Genomic DNA, 27579 nt, shown 5'->3' on the forward strand with positions numbered 1-27579 from the left:
ACGGCGCTCGGCTGAGGCAGTCTGTCAACTCATGGCTACATTAGAGCTCTAACGAGAATTAGAGGTACATTCTTCACTAAGATACATGAGCACACATGCACATTTGCATGCACAAACGCACATATTGACCATTTCACACACACTTGTGTGCACTCACAGACATACAAACAGATACATAAACACTGGCATGCTCATGAGACATACAGTAATAACTCTTATCTAATGCAGCCATGGTGGAGAAGGGCCACGCACTCACCATTACCTTCATCTTCCAACATCAAAACCTTCATATACGCCTGCATAATTATCAGTTTTTTCCCCTCCACTAGGAATCGTGATAAGTTACTGTACATCCATTACAGAGACTCAAGAGAGACCTTTTCTGAATAATAAACACTTTTGCATACACAAGAGCATCTGGCCAGTTGAATAAAAGTTAACTTATTCATACCTGTTATGCCTGATTGTCTTTATTGTCTACAGAAGAGGAGTGAAAAAATATGTGAGCTCTGATTTTAAAATCAAGATTCCCAAGAATAAAGGCAGAATTCTGATTTTAAAATGTCAAAATTTGGAGATTTAAGTCAGGATTCTGAGAGAAAAAGTCTGAATTCTGAGAATAAAGTCAGGATCCTGACATGTATTTTTCACACATAGCCCTTTCCAGAATTCTGACTTTAAACTCAAATCAATTTTTCACATGTGGCTCTAATCCTCTTCTGTGCTCTAGACTCTTCACGGGACCTTTCACGTTTTTCGAGTTTCACAGCCACTGTGGGTTCTACACACTTGGAAGAGGAGACAACAATGACGTGTTCGCAATCTGCAAATCCTACATGCTGTTCCTGTAAGCCTCTCCTGTGCTGTATATATGCCAACGTTATCACCTATAGCCTTTGAAACAATTCCACAGATATGTTCTTGTATTTCACATCTGTAAATTTTGCCCTCAAAGTGCAGCTGCCAGGCCTGTGTGTGTTGATAGCAGCTGTCTGCTGTGAAGGTTGTGAGTACTCTGAATCCAGGTCAGGCTGCTCCACTGATTATGCTGTCTCCTGCTCTTTGATTTCCTGTCTGGGACAAGGAGTCAGTGATGATTTTCACCGGCCTCTCAGTCATATAAATCAACCAGGAAGCCCAGACACCGGGACTAGCACTAGACAATCTCTGTCCAGAGAGCGCCAGGAGTGGTTGCAGCCCGGAAAAATCATGTGACTTGGGGTTAAAGGATGATGCTGTAAATTTAGGGAATCTCCCCTACTTGATTAGTCAAAGTCAGAAGGGAGTTAACGACAAGGAAGAGATCGTACCATTTTAATCGTGGACAGATGAGCATGCTTGCTCAAGCTGCTTTGTTTCACAGTAGTTTAGAGATCAAATGCAAAGACACCTTATGTATTTTCTTTTTTTGTATCTTCGTGAATGTTATTATATTATAGCACAGCAGTATCCCTTTAAGAGTTGTTGGATTTGTTCATGCTAGCCTTGATCGAAGGCCTTTTTGGGCAGGTGCAGCAAGTGGGCCAGGGCTGGAACAGCTGCGATGGGATCAAGGGAGGAGGGGGAAAAGATAAAGAGAGATAGAGGAGAGAGAGAGGGGCTTCTTCTGAGCTGCTGCCATGTCATGTACATCCCCCATAAATCTCTGTCCTGGGGAGAGAGAGCAGCTAGCGTTTAGCATTTCATTCGCTGGCCATCCCTCCACTCCCCCCACCCCCCACCTCTCCCCTAGTGCTGTTTATTTTCAGCCCTCAACATACTCCGAAGGCCTGTGAAGTAATTATTTCATAAAGTTACACCTCCGCTGTCACAGATGACCACAGTTGGCCCATACTTAAAAGCCTGGGCCAATGATTAACGTTCGTAGGCAGGCGGCCAGGGAGAATAGCACGGCTACCTCAATTTGTACAAGTACCTTCTGCATGACAAGTAGACGGAGGGCGGACTGAGGGCATCAGACGCAGGAACATTTTACCCTCCTCTGCCTAAGCTAATTAATTAATTATTATTCTTTCATACAAGGAAAAGCTCTTCCTTTATGGGAATGATTTTTAAAAGTTATGTACATCCAATTTTTTTTCATTTGTTTTTATTTTTTTGACATGTTTTTTTTAATGTGTTTTGGACTGGTTAACTTCAAGACCCTAGAGGTTGAGGAAGTCAGAGCTGCTCTTGTCATTGCAACATCACCCTGGCCTGAAAATACAGCAGTGCTCTTCTTTATATTTTGCAACATACTATTGCCAACTTATAACACAATAAACTGCTGATTAAAGTGTTTACAGTTTTCTAAATGTTCAGTGTAAGCCGAGGTCCTCCCTGAAAATACAAACAATATGCAAAGATTTTGTATTGGCACTGGTCAAAGTTTGGTATGATTTCAAACGTATTTCAAGTTTACACCTGTTTTCACTGATTTCAGATTTTTCAGTGTATTCTGAAAACCAGAAATGTCTTGAGTCTGTCTCACATTTGATGACTTTAGACTCAACTTAACAGAATCAAAAAAAGACTTGCAGTTCAATTTGGACTTTAACACCAATGACTTGTGACTTCACTTGGACTTGAAAATACTTGATACCTTCTCCCAAGCACAAAGATTAAAAAGTGTGTAATTTAAATGTAATATTTAAACTGTGCCACAAATCAATTAATTTCCCTCCATCTCTTGAATCGACTAAAAGTAACGCTATTCATTGCGAGCCAACACTTAATTCCCCAGATTCACTTTGTCTGAACTGACAGCATCTAAAGACGTTGCAGAGAACCATGAAGAACTAACATTATGCTACTGAGCCCAGAAAAAATACTGCTAAAGATAATCTTGTCTGTGTACAAAAACTACAAAAAACATTTAGCTAACATTTGCTTAACAGCAAAATAAATTTGTAGCTAAATTTGGGGCTGTAAACTTTATGACTTGATTAGGACTCAAAGTTTAGGACTTGCAGGATTTGACTTGGGACTTTCCAGTCTTGACCTGGGACTTGACTTGGGACTTGAGAACAAAGACTTAAGACTTACCTGTGACTTGCAAAACAATAATTTGGTCCCACATCTGCTGTCAACACACTGGTACAGTTACATACTGAATAATGCTATGTTCAGTTCTCTTAAGATAAAATACAACTTGGGGAAAATCTCTATAATACTAGTCTAATCGTAATAATAGTAGTACAAAAATTCTGAAAAATGCTTTTCCTTTCAACTTTTCTCCAGTCTTCTTGCCCTCAGCGAGCAGGTTTATCACTCCAGTTGTACATATCATCTGTCTCACATTGAATAATAATGATAAAAGTTAAACTACAACAAGAGCGTGAAAACTTCTTCACATGTTGGGCCAAAGGCTACACCACTCATGTTACAATAGTAAGATTAGTGGTGCATAACACATACTGTAGTTAAACACAATGGAGGGCATCATTTTATGGTGTCTTGCTTCTGTAATGGATGTATGTTAGGATGGGATAACAGTAGGCGGTACTGTTAAAATGATCATCTTAAACCATATTCATCTTTTTTTAATTTCAGCCTCTTCAAATTGAATAATCTCACTAGCATGTGACCTGCTGTGCAGGAGAGATTAACAGTGCCTTGGGGTTGAACACCCCGAATAATAAATCACTGTAGGCACTATATCTTTAAGTTGAAAGCTGTGAAGTTGCATGTTGTGTTAAAATGTTATAGTGATACTACATCTAACCAGATTTCCTCCTTTAAATTGATAAAAAAAATATATTTTTAGCAACAATTCCTCAGTTTGTCATTGTCATTTAAACAATATAAGATAGAAGTTTTAGAGTATTAGAGTATTAAAGAGTATTAAATTTACAGTGAAATATAAAAGTTAAATATATCTAATGAGAAAATGTTTAGAGAATAAGTTAAGTAAAAAGTACACTAAAATAAACTAAAATAGAAAAAGTGGTATTGGCAATGACACTGAAAGTAATATTAGCAATGATATTGAAAAGTAATGAAAAGTAAAATTGGACATGATATTAAACGTGATATTGTAAATGATGATAATAATAATAATGATGAAAAGTAATAGTGCACATAAGTTTAAAAATCATATGCCAGTGACACTGAATAAAAATAATTCACTTGAAGCATTAGCCATCTTCAATAGACATGTGAGAGTGAGTATTTCCTCTTCTTCTTCCTTTTTTAGACTGAAGCGGAGCCCCTTTGGCACTCTGACTTTCAGGTTGTTTTAAAAGGTCTGCTTCCTCCTGATGTAAAGTCATGCTGATTTACACACTCGCAGATAAAAACCTGTCATAGCTGTCCATCTTAAATCACATGCCTCTGCAGAACAGCTGCGTGTGTGTGAAAGACAGACCACGGGTATGTGTGTGTTTCACATATAAAAGCATTATGCGTAGGAGTCCTGTTAAAATATATACATGCACACAGATATACTGTAGGTGCTATTAATTGTATATGCAGACACTCACACGCGCAAACACACACACATACAGTATGTACACAAAGCTCCCTGTGTGCTGCTCGTCCGGGTATGTTCACCCAGATCATAAAAGTGCAGATACACAAGGGCGTAGTCGTGCCCATCATGATTTTCAGAAGTTATAAATAGAGGAAAAGCTAATAAACATTTATGGAGCGACCGTAAATCGCCCGCAGTGTAAACGCTTGACAATAAGTTCTGTTATCCCCACAATGTCATTTGAGTGCCCTTTACTGGTGAGGCCATTACTCATTCAGTCCCCTCTGTGATTTCAACCAGTGCTCCCATTGGCTGCGGCCCCAGGGTCCTCCAATCAGGCGACCCGATGGGGCCAGGTGTAACATCCACCGGACCCCAACTGTTGTGTCGATGACATCATGACGCCTGGCCATTAATTTAACTTTGTGAAGTGTGAAACGCAAGGGAAGGGAAATGTTATCGTCTCTTAAATATGTCAGTGTTATGGGTGGGATGGTTTGTGTGTTTGTAGAATAGGGATTATTGTTGTCACCGCTGTAGATTAGCTGCGCTGCTTGGTGTGATGCAGGATCTTTGCGCAAGGCCTCAGCATCAACAGCTTTCGCTGTGTGGGGCTGTGGGTGGTTAACAGGAGCTCAGCCCTCAAGAGGAGACTCTCTCTTATTTTGAAAAGAATACTGTACATGTTGTGAGCATTTACATGTTGTTTACCTTCTTTAAAAATTTGGTTTTATTTAGTTTTATTAAGTGCAGTTACTGATTAGATATTAGCACATGGTCATCTTAAATATTCTGCTTCTACCATGGTGAAACTTAAAGGGACAGTTCACCCTAAAATCCAAAATAAATCTTTTTTGTCTTACCTGTAGCGTTGTTTCTCCATCCTAGATTGTTTTTTTGTGAGCTGCCAAGATGCAGAGATGTTTGCCTTGTCTCCAGTATAATGTGAATAAATGGCACTAGACTTGTGGTGCTCAAAGAACCAAAAAACAAGAAAAAAAAGAAAAACTCAAAAGCATTGTTTCTTTTAAGAAATTGTGACCCATTCACCACATGAAACTGCTCACAACAAGGTCTGTGGATTATCTTGAGTAACTGGGACATGATTTCTGGAAAGAGACACTGCTGTTGAACTTTTCAAATGTATTTGAAATACTCAGCAACTCACACCAAAACAATCTGGTATTACAGGCCATTTTTTCGCTTTAGGGCGTACTGTCCCATTAGCACACATGCTGTTAGTTAAATGTGGTTTTGAGAGGGTTTGATTTAGACACGGAGTTATAGAATTTCCCAAAGCATATAACACACATGTATTGTCTACCTTAAACATATAAACTGGTGGTGGTGGTGGTGGTAGCTTTTATCTTTACCGTCATAGCAAAATATTGGTAATATTGTCTGATAAAACTAGCAATACTACAATTTAAAGAACAGAGAATTTAAATGTGTAATATGTAAGTTCTGCTGCTGGGGGTTTCTCTCACAATAAAACAATAACAAGACATAGTTTGCTAGTATGGAAGTCTGACACGACTCAGAATTGTGCATTCACCATGTTCACATGGCGGCCATGTTCATCTGACATTACACTCGAGATGGGAATCTCAAATGCTGTTATCAAAAGGATGATGTCATTCTGCTGTGTCCTAGGTTCTGACAAATTATCATTTAATTTCAATTTTATTGATGTGCAATTGAAAAAACAATGAATAGTGAACATACAAGTGTCATAGGGCCATATTTCCAGCTAAAACAACATGAGTTAATCAATTCTGAATTATCAACAGAAGAATTCACTTACTATCGTATTGTGTAACACTATCAGCTTGTACTGTTAGCTAGGAGGTGGTTGAATGCTAACGTTAGCTGTTGTCTAACTGTAACTATTGGGTTATCAAATATGTTGTTTTAGCCTGAAATATGGTCTGATGTTCCTCCAGATTTTAAGTTACGATTGTCTTCTCAGTTGATAATCAATCAGAAAGCAGTGAGATGATATTGATTTGTCAGATTTGACTTGCAACCTGGAACACAGCAGTATGACATTATCCTTTATATAACAGCATTTCAGCATCTCAGCCCGACAGTGATATCAAAGGAAAATGGCAATTTTAATGCAGAAACGTAACATATTATAGCTTTTAAAATGCACAGAACTGCAGTCCACAGCTATAAGACGTTTTATAATGTTTTATTGTATTAAATAATAATGTTGGCAGTATAGCATTGTGTTTTGTAATTAAATGTATACATGCATACAACATATGGTACAGAATATCCTTTCTAAATCCCATTTGCTTGACTGTCCTCTATGTTAAGACAGGAGCAAAGGATGATGAGATTGTTCTCTAGTTGCTGTACGGCTCCTGAGCAGTGATGGAGTGTGTTATGTTTTAAAAGCTAATTAGCGTCACTAGCAGTATCAGCAGCCATCAATCTCAGGCTCAGTAAATAACCAAAATGGACCAAATAACCAAGTTTGGCTGATGATGGTGGATGTAGCCTTTGTTGCTAATGGTGGTCATTAACCTCTCAATGGCTAAATAATAGCATCTTAATTAATTTGTTTCAAAGGGAAAGTTTGTAGTAGAATTTAATTATATTAATGGGGGAGAGGCCACAAGGTGCACGGCTGAAGGATTGGCCGATGTGTGCATGGACCTAAACTCGGATGTGATTACGGCGGTCATGGTGTGTGCATGTGTGTGCCCACATATGTGAATCTGCATGTGCTCATACATGCATGTGCACACACGCACACACACACACACACACACGCACGCACACACACACACACACACACACACACACACACACACACACACACACACACACACACACACAAAACACCCTTTACACTAATGTTGTGCTGTCAGCATATAGGCTTTAAAGCAGGGCCTGTGAGCCAAAATGGGGCTTGTGTGCGGATGTTGGCCTGCCATTAAGCTCAGTTTGGCCCGCCTCATGTTTTTAGTGAAAGAAATAATCATTTTTAAAAATTATTATATAAATCGCTGTTCATGCTGTTTTATCTTTTGTGAGGTAAAAATGGTCTTTAATGGTCTTTGATTACCAATCAAGGAAATCTGGGATCCAAGTTACATTTTGTAACTTAATACAATGCGCAAATCAGGTCACTTATTTAAATATCACCAAAGTTTTGTCAAGCACTTTTTTTTTTTTTTTATAGAAGGTCTCTTTATAATATTATTTAGAGATGAAATACAATACAATATGTTTTCCTTTAGGTTTCAGTTTTGGCTCTCTAAGGGAAAAAGTCTGGGCACCCCTGAAAGGATATATTTTTTTTATTATCTTAATATATAATATAGCTGTTTTAATGTTGATAGAGAGAGGTTCCATTTAAATACATGGAGGTATCATTGATTAAACACACAAGCATATAATGGTCTGTCACACATTTTCTCAGTTTGCATTTACATATTTTAATGTTGCTCTGCCTCCTGTAATGCATCTTCCTGATATACTGTATATAGATATCTTATTTTTCTTGGTTTCAACTCTGAAGAAAATAGCAGGTAGCATACTGAAAATCTATACTCAAGTAAAAGTACAATTACTCCCATAAAAAACTAAAAGTAAAAGTGAAAATTAACATATCAAAAACCTCTAGTAAAAGAAAAGTAGCTTCTGCAATTTGTTTTGAAATTATGAAAATAATGTTAATGTTAATGTTAATGTATCCCAAAAAAATAGGAAACCACTGTGGGCCATGTTGGGCCTCTTTGCTGTTTTAAATGGACTCCAGTTTAACCAGTCCTGTTTGAGGTATGCGGATGATGATTCTAACCGCAGTGATTTGCAGTGAGAGTCACAGCAGATTAAAGCCTATTTTAGAGCAGAAAATGTTATGACCACCGCCTGCTGTGGTTTACTATTCCTGTCGCTCTGCTGCCAACCAGATAAAGACGTCCTAATTCAGTAAATTCAGCCTCAGTCCACACACACTGAACCCCACACATCCTGATTAACTTTCTATATCTGCTGCTCTTATGCTCTCCATTCGACTCCTCTCTATATCCTCTTCATCTTCTTCCTCTTAATTCCACTCCTTCCTCTGCTTGTAGTTCTCCTCCTCTCCTCCCTTCTCCGGATATAAGTACAGCCAGATCTATTACCAGGCCCTGCAGATATACTGAGACAAAATGAGAGACTTTGATTTTCTAATACCATTAGACTATATATGTGTGTGTGCGTGTGTATCTCTGTGTGTGTGCATATGATTGTGTGTGTTTGGGTGGGGGAGTGTGGAGATCCGATGGAGGACTCAATAAGAGAAGAAGAGCTGAGATTTATTAGTGGGACACAAGTCCAAAATCAATCAGGTGATTGAATCAGGATATTATTGGTCGTAAATTAGAGAGTTGTTTATGTCAGAAAGGGGAAGGAGGAGAGGGGAGGAAGAGGCTGAGTGCAGAACAACGAACAGCAAGGTAAGCTAGTTGGTGAGCTTATCTGATTCTTTATGTCATGACCAATACATGCCCCCAGTAGTTAGCCTCGCTGGAATGCTTTTTTCAGCAACGTGGGCCATATTTTACATTCTAAGTAGTGCAGCAGGCACTTTCTTATCCCGGTTCATTTCATTTTGGACGTTAAAACCCTCTTTATCAGAGGAAACACGAGATGCCATAATAAAATCAGGAAAGAAGGAGCAAAACAAATCAACAAACATGGATGAAACCGATGAACTTCTTCAGAGGGGCAGAAAAGTTTCAATAGCTAAATAAAATATGCAATAAAACATTAATTGAATGAGCCTACAAATGTTGGCAAACAGACACACACTTAACCAAGTCTGCAGAGTCCCAAAGAAGACATGGGGGAAGAGAAAACACAAATGAGTCAAAAAATATTATCGGTGCAAAACTTGCAAAACTTTTGTGTAGTCTGTGTTTATTTCAACTTTTGTTGTTGTTTAACATTACTTGACATGCTAAGTAGCTTACATTAGCAAACTAACATTTGTGTCTGTATCATTAGCTTTAACATTACTTAATTCTCTTTTATACAACCTGTTTAAGACAATAATTAAAATCATACTTTAAACCTATAAAATGTGCCCCATAGATTTGATTAAGTGTCTGTTTGCCCACATATTTGTAGGCTTATTCAGTTAATGTACTGTTGTAAATTTTATTTAGCTATTTGAGACTTTTCTTCCCCTATGAAGAAGTTCATCCATTTCATCCACATTTGTTGATTTGTTTTGCTTGCATTTCTGATTTTATTACAACATCCAAGATTTTCTTAATGTCCAAAATGAAATGAAAATGTATAAGAAAGTGACTGATGCACTGCTTACACATCTATTACGTTTTTGCAGTTGGCTATTCAATCTATAGTTATGATGGCATTGTATATTCGCCAAAGTAACTGCTAAGATCTGGAATCGCCACTAAAGTGGAGTCAGACAGGGCAAAGCCCACAAAATCTAATGAAGTAGAATTATTCTTAACATGCAGTGTTATTTTAAATGGAATACCGTATTTGCAAGTGAATAGTATTAAAATCATTTGTTTAGTTTAGGAATAATAAACAAATTTAATATGAGACCACTAAAACAATGAAATCTACATCCAAGTGAAAAACTGCTAAACTTGCAGACTAATGATAATTACTGATCCATTAACATACTGAGTGAATGTGTAAGTGCAGATGAACACACACACACAGCATATGCCTCCCTACAGGTTGTGAGTTGTAGTCATATGATAGAGGCTATGTTCCCATGAAAAAGAGAAATGTCCATCGTCCAGAGCTCCAAACACAGTTCACAGTTGAAACAACATCTAATAAAAAAGAAGAGTGGTGATATAAAGATAAGGCTTCATGAATATAAACTGGCCCAGGGGCTGATAAAGAGGGACAGAGAGAGAGAGAGAAATATAATGGAGGGAGAGCAGACTGATAAACATGAGTAGACAGGTTAGACAGTCTAAAAGATGGAGGCTTCCCTTCCACCTGAAATGAACATGAATCTTGTATCCAGATTGTGTCTGGATCTGATATACTGTAAGTGGATTATATTTACCAACATATACACTGACATATGAATTTGTTTCACTCTATGAAACACAGATACTGAATTCATGCCATCATTTCCTCAAACAGTATTCAACCCAGATGCATCATAATGATGCATGATACATTACCATGTAAAGACATGGATTGCTGATCTACCTTTACTAGCATTGTATTAATTTGGATAAATGTGTCTGCAGCCACCTTCAGAGACACATTTGGCTCTTGGTCAGTTAGGTAGTGAGCTTCTGTACATGACCACAGTTCTCGCACACAAGTTATGATCCCTGCTATGATCAGGTTTTTAGAATATCCTGATGGTTTTCATATTGTGGTTTCAAGAAACCTGGATAAGCCTTTATCCCGGTTTTGAGAAATCTGGATATGCTACCTGGAGTATTTCAAATAGAAACCAGATGATTAGAAATCTGGATACTGTTAGAATCATGCAGGGATATGAATAACCAGGTTTCTCATGTTCCATGTAAACACCATATCCTGAAGAAGAGCAAAACCAGGATATTCGTGTGCATGTAAACGCAGTCAATGTGACATTAGTTTTGCAGTGTAGTAACAAGAAGACAGTTGTTAGGATAGTATGTCAAAATTACTACATATCTCATATTATAAAAATGCTGGACAAATGACAGAAGGTTATAGTTAAAGATGATATCTGGCAACATTACTGTAGTGGTACCTCATTAAGTTTTTGACCACTAGTGGTGCTATGGAGCAGTGTGATGAGTGTATCTTATGCAGTCCAGGGTGCTGTCAGTCCTGTCAGTTGTAGAGGGTGATCATATAAATGTGTAGTGCATACAAGCCATTAAACATGTATAACTGAGTAGCAGAAACAAGGAAATCCTGGAGCTTTGTTAGTTGCTATATATGACATATGGCTCCTTAATGCATAGACTCCACCTCTGCAGTCATGTGAACAATGCCATACTTCATCTACCACAATGTGCACTCCTGTATGTGGACAGAAGGTCCAGGTTATTGCAGTTTCTAAATTATACAACTATGATGAATCATTTTCCTAGAAATCCTTAAATCTGAGGTCCAGTCACACGCTGACTTCATAAATCAACGTCTCATCATGCAGCAACATGCTGATTTTTGTTTTAACCTGCTCAGTCTACCAGAAACTGCTTTAAGTGAAGCATCAGATATGTGTTTTTGTGATGCTGAAACATTCTTATACTTTTTCATTGTCATCTGTGGTGAATCTCACCATCTGGCACTCACAGTGAGTTAAAACAAACCATCAATAGTGTTTGGAAATACTATTTGAACCAGGTCTGGGTCTCATTTAGAATTTCCCATGTCTGGATCTCTCAGATGTTGGGAAACGTCATCTTTCTCTGCATCAATAGAGCAGGAAGCAGATTATTATTACAGAAACAATTTTCCAAGAGCTTTTGAACCCAACTCTGCTTCCCTCCTTTCTTTTCTCTTTCTCTCGTTGTCTGACTTTAAACTAATGCGCTTTCTCTGTCCTTCCACACACTACCTGTTCATATTTTCTTCACTGTTCCTTTAAATTTCTCTTTTTTCCCCCCATTTTCCTCTTCACATTGACATCATCTTTGTTTAATCTTCGAAAACACCCTGTTTTTGTTTTCTTGTGCACACGCCTAGTCATTTGATGGCGAGACGTTTCAATAACGAAATCATGTCAAACAGTCAGTCATTGTACTCCATCATAAATCAAAGCACATTTTTTCTCTCTCAGGGATATTATGTGTTTTTTAACCACAGTGCCAGCTTTGTAGACTGGAGCATCAGCTCGAGGTTATCTGGACTTCTTACATAAACATGTTCTAATGTTTAAAGAGTTCAGCATCTTGTTCATGTTCACAGCACTGATTTTGTGTCCAAGACAGACCAAAGGGCAAACCAAAATCTCAAGGCACACTTTTATTCATATCCATGCAGAATAGCCTCTATAACCAACCTAGCCAACCAAGGCAATGAGTAGCCTACTAGCCAATCAGAGGCAGACTTCCTGCTGTGTGGGTGGGAAAAAAAATGAGGCATCAATAAATCATGGCCTTTGATGTGTCACACTCTAATAATTCCCACCATCCGGCAAGTGTGCGAACACTGGGAACTGTGGTTTGCTTTGATGGAAGGTTTATAAAGGAACTTGAGGGTACAGAACTTCCCTCTGTAAAAAGTACTAATATAGTAAATCAAAAATTCATTCAGAACTTTTTGCATATTTTTATTTTGTAACAATGATTGTCACAAAATCCCAAGGCACACCTGGACTTGCCTCACAGCACAAGAGTATACCTCGGCACATTGTTTGGGAATCACTGGTTCACAGCAACACACTGTATTTTTTCACCGAGATTAATGATTAAACAGCTCCTTCATGTTGAACAGTACAGCAGTAGTTTTCCATTCACAGCTTTACCGCAACGTGTATTAATATTTGTCCATTTAGTAGGACATAAAATGTCAATAAAATTTGCCTCTTCATGGAAACACAGGAAGCAAGTATGTACACCACATGGCCCAAACTATGTGGACACCCCAACAAGAGCATTTGCGAGGTTTAACACTGATGTTGCATGACACGGCCTGGCTGTCACACAGCGGATGGATTTGAAGTCAAGACAGTTAAGTTCTTCCCCACCAAACTCAGAAACCTGTCTTTTGAGCACTTGGTCATTGTCATTTTGAAACAGAAAAATGTCTTCACCAAACTATTGCCACAGACTTGATATGTTGCATTACTGCAAGATTTTCTTTAATGGGAATGACAGGGTTTCAGACCACATTTAATGGGATTGGGGTGTCCACATACTTTCAGCCTTATAGACACACTGGAATCTACATGGGATAGTTCGGATAATTTGAAGTGGGGCTGTATGAGGTACTTATCAAGAGTAAGTGTATCACCTATAGTAGATGGAGGTTGACTCACCCCCATTTTGGAGAAGCAGCACAGACACACCAATGTCAGCAGCAAAAAGTATTTTATATTTTAAGCAACTTAAAAAATGTCAACCCAGGAAATGTTTAAGAGTAAATATTTTCAGTGCTTAACTTGCCTTCAGACAGCCTTTTCTGATGAGAAACCGCTGTTATATAAGCCAACTGTCACCCTCTTCAAAGTAACCAAACTACATAGTCAAAATCAGCAGTTTTACCTGGCAGAACACAGGGGCTGCTGGTCACCACTGCACTGATTGGTTAGTTTGTGTAATTATGGAATTTCAATGAATCTGAACTATCCTTTTGAAACACAAAAGTCACCCGGTAACACAAACAAACTAACCAAGTGAGGCAGCAGTGGACCAGCAACGTCTGCGTTCTGCAAAGTAAAATTACTGATTTTACTACTAGAGTCTGGTTGATTTGGAGGAAACAATAACAGCAGTTTCCCATTAGAAATGGATGTCTGACAGCAAGGTAAAGCAGGTAAAGCGGTGAAAAAATTCTAAATACTGTGTACGTTTAAATTAATATTGATTGTTTTTGGGTGGACCTTTTTTTAAGTGGCTGAAATACATTTTGCTGCTGATCCTGTCTACAACAGTACATTTCTTAGCTTCTGTGCTGGTAGTCCTCCAAACTGGGGGCATGCCAACTGGCATCTATTCATGTTTGTAATGTACTGACTATCAATTAGTACCTCACACAACCTCACTTCAAATAACCACTACCTGAGCAATTTAAGTGTGAAATTGCACATTCATGTTTTTGTATTTTGCTGTTGCATTATGTGCTTGTGTATGTTGCAGTCACTGAGCGGTAGGATCTCAATTCTTCATAGACAGAGGAGGTCTTGTTCTTCCAGTTACCCTCACACTGAATGAGTAACGTCTGTCTCTGTCATTCCTTCCATCTTTCTCTCCTCTCTATCTCCTTCCACCCCTGTTCTTTCCTGCCTCCCACACTCCCACGGTCTCTCATCCATCCCCCTGCCCCTCCTCGTCTCCTCCCTTCATCTCTCCTTTAACCTTTCTTTTTCCTCCCTTCCTCATCTCCCCTCTTCTCTCCCTTTCTTTAAACCCCCTCACCCCCTCCCTCTCTCTCTCCATCTGTAACCAGGCTTTATCAGTCACAGTAGGGTTATTTGTCTATCAGTTACAAGGGCACGTCTTTGCCAAGAGTGAGATAACAGAGGATGAAACCATGTGGTGGTCCTCTTTCTCTCGTACTCTCTGTCTTCCACTCTCCTTTGTCCGTCCTCCCTCCTTATCAGCCCCCATTTCCTCTGTCTTCATTTTCCCCCACTTTCTCCCTGTTTGCAAGGGCATGCACACATGCACACACACACACACACACACACACACACACACGCACACACACACACACGCACACACACACATTCATATTCTCCCTTCTTTTTCTCCTCTTGTCTTCTGTTTGTGTTCATTAGCCCAGTTCAGCAGGCGTGGGTCTGGTTGGGGCCTGAATAGAAGAACACTGGTCTGGCATGGAGCCTGGCATTGGCCCTGATCCCCTGTAACACACACACACACACACACATACATGCATGCACATGTATGCACATGCACACACACATCACACAAAAGGCTGCCAGCACGTACATATGGAAGAAACACAAGCGCTTAGAAACATAAACATACATGTAAGTACAGACACAGGCGTATGTGCAGACATTAAATCCCCTACACACACTCTCATGCACACATGCACACATGCGCACACACACAGGCCTCCCATCCATCCATCTTAGTTCCTTGATTAGATTAGGCATTATTAATGGAGGGCCTGTGAGCCGAGCAGACAGCGGGGTCACACCGAGTTTAATTCCATTCTCAGATAACTTCATTTGGCCTGATGCGATTGTTATTGCCCCGGTGCTAGATGTTTATAGGAAACAATAGCCCCCATAACACATCCAGACATCCTATTTAAAGAGGGTCAGCCAGGGGCATTGGATACAGCAGCTCCTCTTCCTGCCGCACCGAGTCCGGTGTTGTGGCTGATTTAAGGGGTTGGCCATTTCCCATGCTGGGGAAAAGAGGATTAACTGGCGTATTGAAATGTATTACCTTAGCCGGGCGAGCATGTGCACCGTCAACGTGTGCCTCCGTCACAATATGGATAGGCGAGCGAAAGCAAAGGGAGCGGTGCTGGAATTTTGTGATAACCCTCCGCGTGGCTTTCAGCGAGCAGTAAATCTAGTTTTTTATTGGTTCGTTGCAGGGAGCTCTCTTACAAAGAATAAACATTAACCGTAGATGGCACAAATTTATTATGTGCGGTCGTCGACAAGGCGAATAAAGCTGTCGAAGGGAGAGTGACAGAGAGGGGAAGAGGAGATTGATATGCACACTGCATCACAGAGGAGAATGTAATTAAACTGGAAGAGTGGAGGATTTTGGTTCTGAGCACCATAGATAGATAGATAGATATCAGTCTTGTCTATTGGCGATGGCCTATATTTAACAGTTTTAGCCATGTTTAAAAACGGTAATTTTATCATCATTATCATCAAACAAAATCACCACACGGTCTTGGTTTGTCGTTCCACTGTTCCAACAATCACTAATTCTAGTTTGGTCGAAATAAAGCCTTTATTCACCACATTACATATTGGGAGAGAAGCAGGAAGGAGGCTGGACATCAGAGAAACAGCCATAATATTTTCATAGGGTTTATTTCGGCCAGACAACCAGTGTTTGTGATTGTTTGAACAGTGAAAAGAACAGCCAAGACATTTTTTTGGTGAGTTTTATCATGTTTCTGTTATGTTTGAATGAAGTGGTTTAACAGTGATAAAATTACTGTTTTTGTAAAAGTTTGGTTAAGTTTGGCAAGAACAATTAATCAGCTGTTTCTGGTTAAACTTTACCACAAGGTTGTGGTGCCTCTATAGCTCAGTTGGTAGAGCATGCGCCCCTTGTATTGGCTGTCAGTCCATTGCAGAGGCCGCTGGTACAACTCCCGCCTGTGGCCCATTTGCTGTGTCATCCCCCCTTTCCTGTCATCTCTTCAGCTGTCCCTATCGCAATAAAAGCAAAAGCCCAAATAATAATATATAAAAAAAAAACTACAAAAAGGTCTATCGTTGCAGTGATATAAAACTAACTGTGGTGGAAGCAGAGAGGAGTGTCAGCCACTTCACTTCAGAGTGTTACTCTAACTGACAACATTATGGATCAATACATTTTGTGTAACCAGAAACAGCTGTTTTATTGCTCTTGCCAAACTAACAAGACTCCCTTTGAAGTCATTTTAACATCATCGTCACCAGCTACATTCAAACTTGACAGAAACAAAATAAAACTCACCAAAAGTGTCTTGGTTTGTCTTTCCACTGTTCCGGCGATCACCAAGTGGTTTGCTGGGATTTTATATAGCTGAACAATCAAAAGGACACACACTCTTACTTCCTCTGACTGTGTGAAAATTTGATGTTTTCAAATCACGGATGATGAAAAAATGCATTAAAACCAGTCTTACTGGTAAAACATACTCATGTCGCACACTAAAATGAAAAATAAAGAATGAATTGTTGAATATTCATATATAATGGCCATATCTGATAGATAAACACATATAGACAAACTGCTTGACAGCAATTCAAAATCTCATGCTTATACCATGTAGGAAAAGATGACAAACCACAGTCACTTTTTTTGAAATCCATCTTCAGTGATCACACTGTTCGCTGCGACTTTGACCACATGGAAACGGCACCCTCAAAAACATCCAAGGGCTAAACCAACTTGTCTGCGTTGCTGCTCAAAATTGATTTCCACCCATTTAAAGTGAACGAGCGAGAGAGCTGGACATCAAATGAGCCGCTCACTTCGTTTCAAAACACAGGCCACATTAATGGGAGCCGGGTTTCATGTTGAAACATTACAGCCTGCGGAGTGCCATTCCTCGGTTTTCATTTAGAAATTTTTACGCCATGTCACGTTAATGTTACAGCCACTGACATTTCAGTCATCACCTCATCGAGGGGCTGAGGTAATGCCTTTTGGTTTGTAACCAGGGGGTGCAGAGAAAAAAAAAAGAGTGAAAACAATGAAAAAGTACTGGAACCAGTCCAGGAGCTGTTAGGAGAAAGCTTATCATGTATCGTATTGCTGCTCTGTAGTCCTGTTAGTGTTAGCATGCTGCTGATGGACCGTTCTGTGCGGGTGGGTTGGTCAGTGCAGAGCCAGAATGGAGGCCCCCGCAGATCCAGTTTCCCGTGATGGATGAGTTTGGCTGGAAACTGTCGGTGGAGCTACGACCTTGTTGATTGCATGCATGTTTCATGGGGTGATGCTGTGGATTGAGGCTGCAGCTCCCCTCTCACCCGAAATCTACAGTGTCCTCTCCAGGCTCCCTCTGCTTCTCTGATACAATCAAAACTGCTTTAATTGCCAAGTATTATCGTAAACATGCAGGAATTCTCACTGACGCCTCACACAGTACACACAGTGCACACTAATACACCTAATACAGGATCAAGAGGGCATTTGCAGTGTTGAAGAAGCTTAAGTATTTAAAGGTTTAGACATGAATTAAAGGGATTGTTTAGACTGGGATTGTATGAGGTACTTATTTATTGTCAATGTAATACCCACAGTAGATCAACACACATTAGGGTTTGGAGAGCAGGGAGGAGTACAGCACGGAAGCTAAATACTGCTGTGGACAGGGTCAGCAGCAAAATGTGTTTTAGCCACTTACAAAAAGGCCCACCACTTTTAGTCTACACTATATTTAGAATATTTTCACAGCTTTAACTTGCCGTCAGACGGCCTTTTTTAAATGGGAAACCACTGTTATATAAGCTAAATATTGCTCTAGCCAAAGTCACTAAACTCCTTTAGCAAAATCAGCAGTTTTACCTTGCAGAACATCTACCACAACCTTATTCTTTTAGTTTGTGTGTTTCATTTTCTCTGTTATCAACACTATATTACAAGTGACCAAGGAATGCAATCATGGAAACCACAGCTCCAACTGGAGCATGAAAACTTTGCGAAAACTGCTTTGTTAAATGGCCATCTACAGCAGATTTTTTATGCACAGTAACAAGAGACAGGAACTGAGGGTAGAGAAGTTTTTGTTCTCATAACCTACACAGGTGCAAGTAAATAAGCCCAGTTTATCTCCTTGTGCATTTGTACCTGATGAAAATAAAGTGATTCTGGCTCCGAGATCCATGTGGTGGTACAGGAAGGGGGAAAGGGAGCTCCAGTTTCTCCTCACACCTGGTGCTAGCTAGCAGCAGTGCCCAACCCTCTGTGCGCTACGGGAGAGCAGACTCACCGCGGACCGTACAAGCTGTCGGAAAACCCTAGGTGGCCATAATGAGAACGTAGTGTAATGTATCACACTGCCGGTGCTATTGGAACTAGACGCATGCTGGGCCTGCAGCAGACGGGAGGAAAGTTAATCACTGACTTAAGGGCTATTCTCAAAAGTTTTTGTCCTCTTTGAAAGCGCAGGGAAACTTCAGCTTTTATTTGCTGTGGATGAAATGATCAGTCTGAATCTTTATATGGCTCTGTAACAGGTCAGCCTGTGTGCCCAAAACAAATTATGATATTAAGAGTGTTCACTGAGTATGTTATTATATAAACTGTAACTGTAAAACTGTTCCCTATTACAGTGAGCCAAAGGCCATTTTCTTCTTCTGTCTGAGTGCCTTTTTCAGTTTTTGAAGAACACTGGTACCCTTATGTTTATACTGTAGCTCCATATTTAAAAACCAGATGGTTCCTGTTTTTTTTAATAGCACTTAGTGTGGTTGCGCTTTATTTTACATTACACTACGAAGACACAACAAGCTGTACTTTGTATCAAATTAGACAAAACTAGAAATAATATGTTCTCTATAAGGCAGTACTCTTTATTAGTGCTTATTAGAGTGTATTTAGGGACACATTACACAGGAACTGTACTGTAAACTGTAAAAAGTGAGATCACATATCTACCACTTCTAGACCAATGCCTGCTTCTTCAAATCATATCATCTGCCTACAGTATATTATAATAAATCTGTGGAGTCACCCATAGATAAAATATTCCTAAATTAAAGTGAAATCATATATCTGCTACTTCCCCATTTAAATTCAGATTCAGATTTAGATTACTTTATTGTACATTAAATCCACATAAAATGGAATTTCATCTTTGGCACCGGTATATGGCAAAAACATATGGCAATACATTGTAATCAATTGATGTGATGTAAATAAAGTAGAAGGCTTCAGTCTAGATTTGTGATTTCATTTCAGTTTACACTGTGTTCCAAATTACACTGTAAGAAAGTCTAATAAAAGTGTAATACAGGGTCTAATACAAATTGTGTTTGACTGCTGTAAACTCACCTGTGTTATAATTGGTTGTTGTAAAACTCCCCCGTGCTGTGATTGGTTAGTGTAAAAACTACCTGTCTTGTTATTTACAATTGTAAAAACCACCCTTGCTGTGGTTGGTTGTTTTAAAAAACACCTCTTCTATGATTGGTTGTCTAAAAAAAAAAAAAAAACTGTGCTGGTTGTTAAAAAAACACATGTGCCAGGATTAGCTGTTGTAACTGGTTGTTGTAAAACTCCCCTGTCTTGTAATTGGCGGCTGTTAAAAAAAAAAAAAAAACCTGTGTTGTGACTGGCTGTTGTAAGAGTCCCTTCTGAAATGATTGGCTGGTGTAAAACCACTATTTGTGATTAACTGTTGTAAAAATACAAAAAAACAAAACTGTGTTGAGATTGACAGTTGTGAAAGCTTCCTGTGTTGTGATTGGCTGCCGCAAACTCCACCTATCTTGTGAATGATTGTCAGAAAAACCACCTATGTTGTGATTGGCTTCTATCAAAAAGTGCAAGTGAGGGTTTGTGTTGCCAGATTTTTTTTTTTTGCACAACAATAAAAAAACAATCCACTACAGACTCAGCTGTCTGCTATATGCATTTGTATGTGTATTTCTGTATAACACAACAACAACCACAACAACAACCACAACAACAACCACAACAGACGAAAACAAAAATTCCACATGAGCTCTTACGTTCAGCTGTTTGCCTGTGTGTCTACTTTGCAGTTTGATCAGATACCAGGCGAGTTTGATACTGTCTACTTTTACGTGCACTGTGCCATAATTGATGGTTGTATTCCAATCAGGGGCTGTAAAGCTGTCATCATCAGTCTGGGCTGCCAGAGGTCGCTTCCTCACGTCTCCCTCTGTACTGCCTTGCGGTTTGTGCGCAAAACAAACAACTGATAACAACCAACGCCAGATAAAGGAGTGGTGTTTTAACCGAGAGGGAAGTCGATAATGACACTCTGGGTTTTTTGAATGATAGGTTACAGTGTGTACACTGTTGGGATGATCTCGACTTGGCACTGATTACAAGTCCGGAGATAAAGAGGATACTGTTTGGTTTCTGTGTGTGTGCGTGCATGAGTCTGAGAGAGAAATGTCTCCATACTCATGGTAAGGTTTTTATTGAATGACAGAATCACTTGGCATGCATTGATGTCTTGGGTGCATGTAAGTGTTTACTGTATTTATATGGGATATTTGTATTTATGTGCAATGTAAATATAAATAAAGTTTATTACGTGCATGCAGACGTCAATGATGCATGTGTGTGTCTGTGCACATGCACTGTATGTAATTGCGTATGTGTGCTACAGAGAGAGAGGGGGGCCTAATGTAGCCACATAATGGAGTAGCCGTGCTGAGGTGAATAATTCATGTCTGGATGGGAGCTCAGATGAGGATATCCAACCTTTTTTAATATATTAATTTATTGCATGGCAGATGAAGGCTAAAATCTGCTCGAGTGCTTTATTAGCTGCAAATCTATGTCACTAAAAGGCTTTTGTTTCCGTGAGGTTACAGGGGAGTTTGGCAGGTTACTGGCATTTTTCTTCTCTGTCTTGCTGGATCACAGCCAGAGTCACTTTATTTTGATCGGGTGTGAATGCCAAGATTATTCGTCTTTATTATCAACACATCATGTCATCTCCTTTTTATCTTACTCTGTAAAGAGAGAGAAAAGCTCTTTATATGTATATCTGGCATTTATTTGACTTATACCCAGAACCTCTTGATTGTTCACTATCATGCTGGGAATAACTGAAAGTATAATGAAAAAGCTTTTTTCCACTTAAACCCCTTTTGAGTATTTGCTCTGCCCAAGTCCTCTTGAACAAGACACTGAGTGCTGCATATAGTATTCAGATTTCAATCAGTTCAGATTGTATTGAAGTGTCAAACTGGGCCTCAGTTGTTTGAGCCAAGACAGTAGTTTTTCTCTTATTTGGCAAAATGATTGTGCAAATCAATACTATATTTAGGAAAGCAGAGAAAACTTGTAATTTCAAGGCAACCGTCTTTACCAAATCTTTGAGTTTTGAAACTAATTAATTCAAAACAAATTTTGAATTAAACTTCCAAACCATCCCAACCCATAGAGGGTGATGTAGGTAAGTTTATTTTGCAGCAATGACTCACTCACCGTACATTATTCTGCTTAGTTACTTACAAAAAATCAATAATTTGACCCAAAATATTAATGTAAAGCAGTGATTTTACTGCTTTTTTATTGTGTATGTTCAGAACTGTATCCATAGTAAAGGTCTGTTCTGCTGACCAATCAGAATCAAGTATTTAACAAAGCCAAGTAATAATGGTCAATATTTTAATATTTTCAGTTGGAAACATTTAATTTTCGAGGACCCGAATAATGACAAAGATTCAAAGATTCAAGTTTATCTAAGGAAAAGTAAATTATCTCAACAAATGATTATAGGCTGGCAAAACCTGTTTTAATTTAGTGTTGTTTGTAATTTTATTTGCATGTGCTTGCCAAATAAATTAATAAATATAGCACAATTTGTAACATAAATAACATTTGAATAAAAGACACAAAAATGACTATTAGTCGTGCTTGCTGTCGACACTCAGTCAACACTATGGCTTTCTGACTTGGTCGTTATAGTGAGAAAGTAGCTTTGACTGCTTAACTTAAGTAAATCCATACCTATACCAGCAAGCACTAAAGATGAATTTTTAAGTTTGATTCGCGTCCATCTGTGGCAAAACGCCCTTGGGGAAAACAACAGAACACTTAACTTGCTCTCCATAGCTCTGACCTCTAGTTTAATGTGTCCATGTCTATCAGATAGGTATGTGAAGAAACAAATTCCTAATTACCCTCTGTGGGATAAAGTGATCGAGTGCTCTGAGAAAATCTCCTCCACGTACACTTTAAGACGCTTTATAGAGACATGTTATGTGCAAATCCATTGCTTTGGAATGGAGGAAAACAGCATTAGCCCAGAATGAGCATACATGAATATTGCATCAGAGCTTTGTTATGCTCAAGCTCTCCTCTCTCTTAATGGTGCACTTTACCAACTAGCTATTTCCATTAAATGAGTGTTCTTAATGTGGATGTATGTGCATGTGTGTGTGCATGAGCGATAGTGTGTGCGTATGTGCATGAATGGTGGGGGGGAGGCAGAGGACAGAGCCCTTATTTACGTGGATAAGTGATGTGTGCTTGGTTTTCCTTGTGCTTGTGCAAACTACTTTGGGTAAAACTAATGCAAACTGTCCAAAAATGATCCAGTATAGCAAATTGTTAAGCCATAAAATTATTTTAAAAAGCACTTTTTGGCATCTACTGGAAAAAAAGACATCTGAGGTGGAAATCATCCATTTCATGTCACCTGTGTTGAGCGTTGCACAGTGAGCTCAGCATCGACTGGACCTGTGAACAATCAACAAGATAATTCCCAGCGCTTATCTTCTAAGATAACAGCTATGGCTGTTTGTTTAACTTCGACAGTGACCTCTCCGTTGTTGCTTCTCCTTTTTTTTTCCCCCGTTACCTCTTCCCCTGTGATCAAGGTCGGGAAACTCAATACCCCCGATGTGCTCTGTTTTCACCTGGTCGTCACGGTAACCCAAAAACACGGGGCGGCCGTGAATGAAATTCCTGTGTGTCATCAATCACTGGCCGACAAAGACGTGATTGTTGTGGTCTTTGAGTGACGCGGGGGGAATGTGCTGGCTGAGGTTGAGGCTGGGGGCCTTGTGCGGTCTGGAACGGCAGGCCCTGAGCTGAGACCTGGATGTTTACACTGCTCTCCTGACACTGGCACCGATTCAGGTTCACCTCAGAGAGACAGACAGAGACGGAGACAGAGAGAGACAGACAGACACAGACTATCCCTTCACTGTTAGCGCTGGATCAGACCAACAGATTTTGACAAGGAAGCAATGGCATTAATAAATCTGGCCATTGTTATGAAGTGATAAACTGTTTAAGAAACAGTGCGCATGTCTGTTTTTTAGTATATTTACTGCACACTTATTCACATGCATCCATAACAGCATTGGAGTTCAATATGGAAACAGGATGTTCAGGTGATTTGCAGCAGCCATGTACGAGGACACTGCATACAACATCTTTTATTTTTGTCTTAAAATGTCAACATTAAAAAAATGAATATGAACTTATGGTTAATTGTTGTGTAAATGTTCTAGATTTTGTTGATTTCTGCACTTATATTATCCCAAATATTCAAACACAGAGAAATCCATAATTTATTCAAGTCAATGATGCATTTCCTGCTAGCTGATGCTAGCAGGTTGCAAGTTGCTATAACTTCAGGGAAAACACAGCCTATGTCAAATATATCAGAGACTGAGGAATGAAGACACAGAACGTGATTACATATAATGTGAATAAAACTTAAATACTTTACTTTGTCTATGAACGTGATTTCTGCTTGAGTCACATCTTGTGGCAGTCTTTATGCTAAACTAACCAGCTGTTGCAACAGAGCTACTCAGTAAAGTCCACGTCAAAATGAATGCCTATCTGGCCACCGTATTTTTCCTGACACATGGTTGCTTTTGAACAAAAAAAATTGTTATGATAGCTAGTTAGCTAGTTAGCCACAAGTTTGTACCAAACTATGATCAAACTACAATCTGTGCTTTGAAGTGCAACAACATTAATGTACATTAAAGATGAAATATGCAACACTGTAGCATTAAGTGTTGAATAAATGTGAAACAGACATTCTGCACAGAACCATTGTTGTTGGAGAAGCCAGTATTTCAGCTGAGTATGTTTTTGTAATGACTAATGACACATTATCAATGTAAGACTTCGTATAGTAAATATATTACATATTTCTCTTTCAGTTGAAATAAAGTTCCATTTAAAATACAGTCGATAAGTTTTAAATGCTAGATCAAGTCACTGTCACAGTCTAGACCATTTGTGCCCAGGCTGAGTCTTTTTTTAGCCTATTGTAACTTTGATGATAGCAGCAGGTGTGACTGCTTGCTTTGTAATGAAAGTACTAAGCCTATAGGCTTCTCCTTCAGCCCACTCCAAACAACCTCCAATCTCTAAATCTCCTTTCTCAGCCCACAGATTCATTACAGTGTCAACACTCAGCCAACTTGTCTTTGCCTAATCATCCATGCATCCTAAAGCCAGTCATTAGCATGTATGCATGCTAACAAGGCTATCAGAAACGGGCGGCCATGTGCCATAATCCCCCTCAGCATTCCCACTCCGTAACACTGGGAATCTGGTTCACATTTGTGCTGCTCGCTGATCCGTCTTGGAGCGTTTGGGTTCAAACATGGAGGGAAGGAGGGGGTCCTGAGATCAAAGGAACACTTTCCTAAAGCAAAGTTGGTATTTTATGGTGTATCTTACCAATGAAAACTGTTTAAAGCATGACAAAGGATTTATTTCTCAAAATTCTTCTCAGTGTGCTCAAGTAGCAGGTTGAGAAATCAATCATTAGCTGACATTTATTATTCTATAGTCTACTTATAAAATGTAATATAGTAAGAGTATATTTTTAACAATCAACCAAGGACTAGTTAGCTTCCATGCTAGTCAATAAATTCAGCTATCATGTTCCTCTCCTCTACTTCTAACTTAACAGTTTTTTTTAAGATTACTTTCTGTATTGCCTCATGTTTCTTTCCCTGTAATGGTTATACAGTATTTTTGTATTATTGTGACTTTTTAAACCTAAATTCAAGTTCACCAAGAACTAATTAACTTCCCATAATACCACTAATTAGATACATGTTTGCTTTAGAAGTGCAGGTAGGCAGTTTTGGTAACTTTGGACAGAGTCAGGATAGCGCTTTCCTCCTGCTCCTACTCTTTATGCCAAGCTAAGCTAAACATTGGCAGTCTCAACTTTTAACACGCAAACATAAATATGATATCCTAAATTAAAAAAAAAAAAATCTCTTGAAACACACAGTTTTTAAATTCAGCCACAAGGTGTCTCACATGAAAACAATGACAAAAGACACAGTGTGATGGTGTCTTAAAGCAGCGTGGGATCATGGGAGTCGTTGTCTTGCTCAAGCTTCCTTCCTTTTCCCAGAGGTTATAGCAACTAGCAGCTAGCCTTACTTTAAATAAAAAATAAATTAATAAATTATGCATTTCTCTGCATTCGAGAGTTGAAACTTTTTTGATAATCTAAGTACACAACTCAATAACATGTACATATCTAGCATTTTTAGAAATTTTAGTAAAAATGTTTTACATATTATGGCTGACAAGCAATCTGACAGTGCCAACAACTTGTAGTCTGTGTTTTCTTGTCTCTTGCTCCACTGTCAATGAATGCACAGAAGCAGTTATGCCTGCTATACAAAACACACACACACACTCATAGCCGTAGAGAAGGTATTGCATCACTGCAAACATGGTATCAGTCAGCGTTCTTTGTCTTCCAATAACAGTGACCTTTCCTCTCACAGCGGGTTGTTTTTCTAAAGTTCACGGTCAATTTAAAGGCTCTGAGCTCCATTTCCTCTATTTCCTTCATAATACCACGACAAAGAATAGGGGTCAACACTTGCGCTGTTTTGCTCCTGTACCTGCTTAGCTGAACTTTGACACAAATTCTGTGCACATATGCCGGCACGAGCACACATGTACAGATGATACAGACACACATATTCAGACACACACATATGCTAAGACTTCTATTGTCAATGGTAACCTCTCCTCTGCTCTTCTCTCCTCTCCTCTCCTCTCCTCTCCTCTCCTCTCCTCTCCTCTCCTCTCCTCTCCTCTCCTCTCTGATTTACAGAAGCCAATATGTTCAGGCTTCCTTGTTTTCTCCAGCGGGACGTGTAGCCCTGACAGTAAATCTCTATCACCAATACTCCTCCATATGGCTGCATGAAAATTTCATTGTGGAGAGCCTGAGGCTAAAGGGCCTAGCTGGTGGAGAACAAGTGTGTATGTGAGTGTGTGTGTCTGTGTGAGAGAGGAGTTTCTGAGATGCAGTGATTTGGGGTTGGTTGACATTTGTAGTGGTGGGGAGTTTGTTGTCACAGGGGTGTTGTTGGTGTCTCTGCATATGCAGTCCATGTGCAGGTACCTGCAGATTGTATGTATGCATGTGGTATGTGCATAAAACCAGGCCACAAGATTTATGATTTAGTGTGATGCCATTTATTACCTTGAAGGAAATTCAGTTTTCAAGGCTACTGTTTCAATGACTACTGCCCATCATACAAAAAGTACTTTTTAGGAGATGATAACCAGTTCTCATGCTTTAAACTGCAGTCTGTAACATGTGTATGTATGCCAACATGTATGTATGTATGCATCTGCTTGTGTGTGCAGGGCCAGATTCCATTTTTAAAGATAAAATATAACTCAATTTAGAGATGAAGACTTCCATCTCATATCTTTCTGAGCTGAAAAAAAATCATGAGACAGTCATCTGCACTGTAAAAATAAACAGTTTGTGTGAACATAAAAAAAGTAAGTGTCCGGCCTGTCTGAAAATTTTAAGTTTAGTTGACTCAATTTGAAAAGATAAGTTGAGGTAATTTTGTAATGATTCAAAATGAATAAACGTATTCTAGTCAAATAAACGTATTCAGTTGTACACATTTTCAAGAGTACATTTTCTGAATTTTGACCCTCAAACAATGCATGCTGCTAATATGGTAATGATATTTCTGTAGAATTGATTTAATGAGCAACTTTAAGTCTGTCCAGTACATTCATTCAATTCATTTCAAGTCAAAAGACATCAACATGGAGGAACTTGTGTTTCCAAGT

The sequence above is a fragment of the Lutjanus erythropterus genome, chromosome 14 (assembly GCF_056507025.1).
Source record: "Lutjanus erythropterus isolate fLutEry1 chromosome 14, fLutEry1.hap2, whole genome shotgun sequence".
Lineage (NCBI taxonomy): Eukaryota > Metazoa > Chordata > Actinopteri > Lutjaniformes > Lutjanidae > Lutjanus > Lutjanus erythropterus.